A 6,195-nucleotide genomic window follows, 5' to 3' on the forward strand; every position below is an offset into this window, starting at 1 on the left:
CTAGTAAACCAAGACCTGCCGGCTGACGAAACAGAAGCAAGACAAGTCTAGCGTCGAGCCAGAGCGTACACAATCGTCAATAGAGAACTACTCAAGCGCAGCGTCACCGGAGTTCTCCAACGATGCGTCGAGCAAGAGAAGGGCATTGCAATCCTCGCAGACATTCACCAAGGAGAGTGCGGCCACCATGCGGCCTCAAGATCACTCGTCGCCAAAGCCTTCCGCCATGGTTTCTTCTGGCCGACTGCTTTGGACGACGCCAAAGAATTAGTCAAGCATTGCAAGGGATGCCAGCTTTTCAGCTCCAAGCAACACATGCCGGCTTCGGCACTCAAGACCATTCCCCTCACTTGGCCCTTTGCCGTTTGGGGACTGGACATGGTGGGCCCATTCAAGACGGCGCGCGGCGGCATGACGCATCTGCTCGTCGCCGTGGACAAATTCACCAAGTGGGTTGAGGCGAAGCCGATCAAGAAGCTGAATGGGCCGACTGCCGTGACATTCATCGCAGACATAACAACTCGGTACGGCGTGCCGCACAGCATCATCACCGACAATGGCACGAATTTCGCCAAAGGAGCCTTGGCACGTTTCTGCGCAGCCCAAGGTATCCGGCTGGACTTAGCGTCCGTCGCCCACCCGCAGTCAAACGGCCAGGTCGAGCGAGCCAACGGCCTCATCCTCTCCGGCATCAAGCCCTGACTGGTTGTACCTCTGGAGCGCTCAGCCGGCTGTTGGCTCGATGAGCTGCCGGCTGTCCTCTGGAGTCTGCGCACTACACCAAACAAGTCAACCGGCTTCACCCCTTTCTTCCTTGTGTATGGTGCCGAGGCGGTCATCCCAACTGACATCGAATTCGACTCGCCTCGAGTAACCATGTACATGGAAGCAGAGGCCAAGGAAGCACGAGAAGACGGCGTCGACCTGCTGGAAGAAAGCCGGCTGTTAGCCCTCAGCCGGTCTGCGATTTATCAGCAGGGTTTGCGTCGCTACCACAGCCGGAAGGTCAGGCCAAGATCTTTCCAGGAGGGCGACCTTGTGCTCTGGCTGATTCAGCGAACAGCCGGCCAGCACAAGCTCTCAGCCCCTTGGGAAGGCCCTTTCGTCATCAGCAGAGCTCTAGGCAACGACTCCTACTACCTGATCGACGCACAGAAGCCGAAGGCACGCAAGAGAGATGACTCCGGCAAGGAGTCGGAACGGCCATGGAACGCCAACCTCCTTCGAAGATTTTACAGTTGAAAGGCAGTATGTATCACGCTAACTTTTGTATTAAGTACAAGACAATAGGCTCCCCGAGGAGGGCTCGGGGACTGCCATCCCTTATTTATGAATGAAAAATATCATGCTTATGACCTTGCTGTATCATTTACTTATTCCGTCCGGCACCGAGTTCCACTAGTCGGCTCGGGGACTGGCCGACTGAAGTTATATTAGAAGTCCTACGCACAGTCAGACAAGTAGTGTGCCGGCTCTCAAGCCTTCCCTTGCCAAAAGTTGCAGTTCGAAGAACCGGCTGTCCGGCTGGCAAGGGTTAAAGGTAGGAACGACTGCCCACACGAAAAACGGCTAGGGACTAACGGACTAATATAACAAAGCCGGTTCTTCCCACACCGCCGACCGGCCACCAGAGTAGCCGGCTGGCCGGTTTCCATTCACTTTACCTTAAATCCAAGAAAGCTCAAGTACTTCCCTCCCCAAAGAGGGGAGGCGGCAAAGGAAAAAGCCTAAGGATAAACAAGCAAACGCGGATGGAAACCAAACATGCACATGATAATATTTACATAAAAAGACCTCCAAGAGGCCAGCATTCAACATAGTTTGATACACCCCTAGTGGGTGGAACTGTGAAAACTTAACAAAGATTGTTCAAAGACAACAAAGCAGGAAAGATAAAGACGGCAGGTCAAGCTGGCGGAGCGGCCGACTGGTTGGCAGAGACGGTCGCGTCGGCTGAAGGAGCGGCCGGCTGACGAACTTCGGCTTGGTCGCCGCCTCCCGCAGAGGGCGCGCTTCCACGCGCCTCGTTGCTGGAGGCACGGTCGGCCTGAGGTCGGCTGGTTGTTCCACCAGCCGGCTCGACGTCTCCGCCGTCGCCGTCTTCGTCTTCTTCGCCCTCGTCGCTGGAGGCGATCTCCTCCACCGAGTCCTCGCCCACCGCCGAGTTCAGCCCGAACCACTCCTCCGGCTGCGCGACACCATCATCATCGATTTCAGGTGCGAAAATGCTGATGTCGGTGCACTCGGCGGTCGTTGAAGCCCGCTGGGCGATAGCCGGCCTCACCTCCTCCAGCTCCGCATCGGCCTCCATCCGCCAAGTATGCAGCTGGTCCAGGCTCAGCCCTGGGTACCAAGCCCGGACGAATTCCAACGCCCGCCCGGCTCCGAGGCGGGCCGCTGACGCTTTCCAAGCTTCGAAGCGACCAACTGCGACTTCCAGCCAGTCGGCGGTTCGGCTCGGGGTGCGGGGATCGTCTCGCCGGGCCAGAGGGCGGCCAGCACTTGCGCCCCGGCACGTTGGAGCCGGCGAAGCATCCGGCTGTCCGGCTCGACGTCTCCGCCGTCGCCGTCTTCGTCTTCTTCGCCCTCATCGCTGGAGGCGATCTCCTCCGCCGAGTCCTCGCCCACCGCCGGGTTCAGCCCGAACCACTCCTCTGGCTGCACGACACCGTCATCATCGATTTCGGGTGCGAAAACGCTGATGTCGGTGCACTCGGCGATCGTTGAAGCCCGCTGGGCGATAGCCGGCCTCACCTCCTCCAGCTCCGCATCGGCCTCCATCCGCCAAGTACGCAGCTGGTCTAGGCTCAGCCCTGGGTACCAAGCCCGGACGAATTCCAACGCCCGCCCGGCTCCGAGGCGGGCCGCTGACGGTTTCCAAGCTTCGAAGCGACCAACTGCGACTTCCAGCCAGTCGGCGGTTCGGCTCGGGGCGCGGGGGATCGTCTCGCCGGGCCAGAGGGCGGCCAGCACTTGCGCCCCGGCACGTTGGAGCCGGCGAAGCATCCGGTGAGCCGGCTGCAACCGTGCCTGGACGGCCAGGAGTTGCTCCTCCAGGGTCCGGTTTGCGTCCGGCGCAATGTCGGCCCCCGCTTGACGGCGCGCTTCGCGATGGGCTTCAATGCTTTGGGCAGCGAGGGCGGAGTAGCCTGGGAAGTAATCTATAAGAAACAACAAGCAAGAGCTCAGGATAAGTCAAAAAATCCAAGCGGCAAGCGGCAAGAGAGGGCCGAGGAAGGCAACCTACCGTCGATCAAGTCTTCGATCCGGCCGAAGCCTTTGTCCAGGCCTCGCCGGGTCTCAGACCAGCTCGCCGCCTCCATCTCATACTCCGCCAGCAAGGCGGCTTCGCTCTCCTTCGCCGCCTGAAGGGCCGTTTTGTGGCTTTCTTCTTGATCGGCCAGCTTCTTGGCCAGGCGATCCCGTTCCTGGGCCAAGGCAGTGCACTCGGCCTCTTTGGCGTAAAGGGCGGCCTTCGCTTCGCCAAGCTCCTTCCTCAAGTCGGCGTTGGCCCCTGAAGACAAAGAAAGAAGAAAGATCAATAAGAGAAGAGTCGTCAAGAAAGATTCGACCCGACTGCACAGCAGTCGGCCCAAATCTCGGGGACTACACCCAGTGGATGCACTGACGCGCCCCCACAGGAGATAAACAAAACCAAGTACTTACTTCGGCTGTCGGCCAAGTCGTTGGTCCGCCGGCTCAACTCTCGAGCCAGGGAGTCGAAGGCGGCGGCACGAAGGTTGTGGTATTCCTGAAAGTTTAGAAAGAAAGCAAAGTAAGATAGCCGTCGAGAAAGATCCGACCCGACTGCACAGCAGTCGGCCCGAATCTCGGGGACCACACCCAGTGGGTGCGCTAACGCGCCCCCACGGAAGAAATCAAGAAAGCAAAGCAGCCAAGAGCGAAGGACTCACCCGGACAGTGGTTCGCGTTGACAAGAACTCTTGGTTGAGCTGTTGCAGCAGGGCGGCTTGAGCTCGTAGCCGGCTCCGGACCCCTTGAGCCGCCGCATCCAGCTCGCCGGTCCCTCCGCTGGAAGTCCACTCGGACACGGCGGTGCTGGCCGCCTCCAGATCTCCAGCCGGCTGGCCCACGCCCGCGGCTCGGCGCACCTCCGGTGGAGCGGCGCCTCCTCCAGCACGCCGGCCCGGCACCAGCTGCACCGCCCTGCCCTCCGGCTCACCCCCGGCTGGCTCTTCTAGCGCCGCTGATGATTGACCGCCTTGGACCGCTCCGGTCGGCGCCACAGGTGGCGCTCTCCCGGCCAAGACCACGGGGTCCTCCTCCCTCTCCAACAGCGGCGGGTCTTGGATGATCTCCTCCGCCAAGGGCAACGGGGTGTCGGGGGCCACGGCCCGGAGAGGCACGGCGAGCAGCGGAGGCTGGCTGCGCGAGCTTTCCGCCTCCGTCTCCGCGGTGACCGCCTCCTTCTGGGCCTTGGCCACCGTTTTGGCCTGCTCCTTCGCCGCCTGAGCGGCCGCCCTCTCCGCCGCCTCGCGCTCCTCCCGCGCTTCGCGGGCGTTCCGCTCTATGGCCTCCCTAAGATCGGCGCGGGGGTCCACGCGGCAGGAGCTCGAAGACCCTCCAGCCGGCCCCACGACGGAGCCGCCCGGGCCCCGCTCAAGAGAAAGCGGCGCCCTGTCCAGCAAGCGAAGAAAGTTAAGAAGACATTTGAAGGAAAGAGAACAACGACGAGGCTGCGGCAAAGCAATTAAAAACTTACGCCGAGACCGCCTGGGGCTGTTTTCACAGCCTTGCGGAAGAAGGCCGCCTTCGCGGCTGCCTCTTCTCGCTTCGTCGCCGCGGCGGAAGGTTTGGACTTCTTCGGCCGACTGCCGAAGAGGCCTAGAGCGGCTCGACGCTTCTGCGCGCCGCCGGTAGCCGGCACGACGGACGAGCCCACGCCCTGTTGGTCGGCCGCCGGCTGGTGACGCGGAGCAACTTCGGCTTCAAAGTCGTCCGGCCAGTCCTCGAAGCTCGCGGTAAGCTTTGAGCCTCCGGGCTCGGCAATGTCCCCCACGACGGCGTCTTCCATGGCAGCCGCCCCCAAGTCCGGGTCGTCAACATCATCCACCGCGCGGTCGGGGGCGTACTGGCGTTCGATCCCTGCCGCCCCGGCCGGCGGCGCAAGAAGAGGGTTCTGCACAGAGAACCGGCTAGTCAGAAGCCAGCCGTCACGAAGCCGGCTGACGACGAAAAAGAAGATAAAGAGATAAACTTACCACGGGTGGAGGATTGGCGCGAGAATACGGCGCCTTGCCGTATTGCCAGTCCCCGCCGAGCTTGCAGTTGGCGATATAGTTGACCATGAGCGCCACTTCCGCGTGGGGCATCTCCCATGTGCTCAGCCAGCTTGGGTCGAAGCGGCCGCTCATCTGACACATCATATGGGGCCGGCTCTGGAGAGGAAGGATCCGGCGCTCCACGAAGGCGGCCACAAAGTCGGCCCCGCGCAAGCCTTCTGACTGAATCAGCACCCGAAGCCGGGAGATGCCGGCGTTCCCGGCCGGAGACAACGACCGGGATCGGAAGCTCCACGAGGGCTGCCTCCCAGCCGGCAAGTTGATGTAGTCTTCTTGCTCGGCGACGTTCTTCACATAAAAATAAGATCTCTGCCAGACCTTTACCGACTGGATCAGAGGGATGGGCGGGAACGGATTGTTCTCGCTCGCCCTCCTCATGGCGATGAAGGCTCCGCAGGGGGCAGGCACGCCGGCGACGATCGTGCTGAGCTTGCTCTGGAAGAATTCTCCCCAGAGCTCCAGTGTGGGAAGCAGCCCCAAGAAGCCTTCGCAGAGGGAGACGAAGGCCGACAGCAGCATCACCGCGTTGGGCGTGAGGTGATGCGGCTGGAGGTTGTAGAACTCGAGGAAGGAACGCAGAAACCCGCTCACCGGGAGGCCGAAGCCGCGCAGGCAGTGCGAGCGGAAGACGACCCGCTCGCCCTCCTCCAGCGCCGGCGAGATCTCCCTCTCGGGCGCCAAGCGGACCTGTACGCAGTCGGCGCCGGGCAGGCGCCGGGTCTGGCGAAGGAACTCCACGTGATCTTCATGGACGTTGGAGCCGTCCCAGGAGCTTGACGATGCCATGGGAGCGAGGTGGCATGGAGACGCGACGGCGCTGAGACAGGAAGCTGCGGCGGCAGCGAGAGGAAGAAGACGAGAGGTAGGGGGACGGGGTGGGAGGGAACGCGCG

Source organism: Triticum urartu, chromosome 7A (genome assembly GCF_056163025.1).
Source record: "Triticum urartu cultivar PI428250 chromosome 7A, HENAU_Tu73, whole genome shotgun sequence".
NCBI lineage: Eukaryota > Viridiplantae > Streptophyta > Magnoliopsida > Poales > Poaceae > Triticum > Triticum urartu.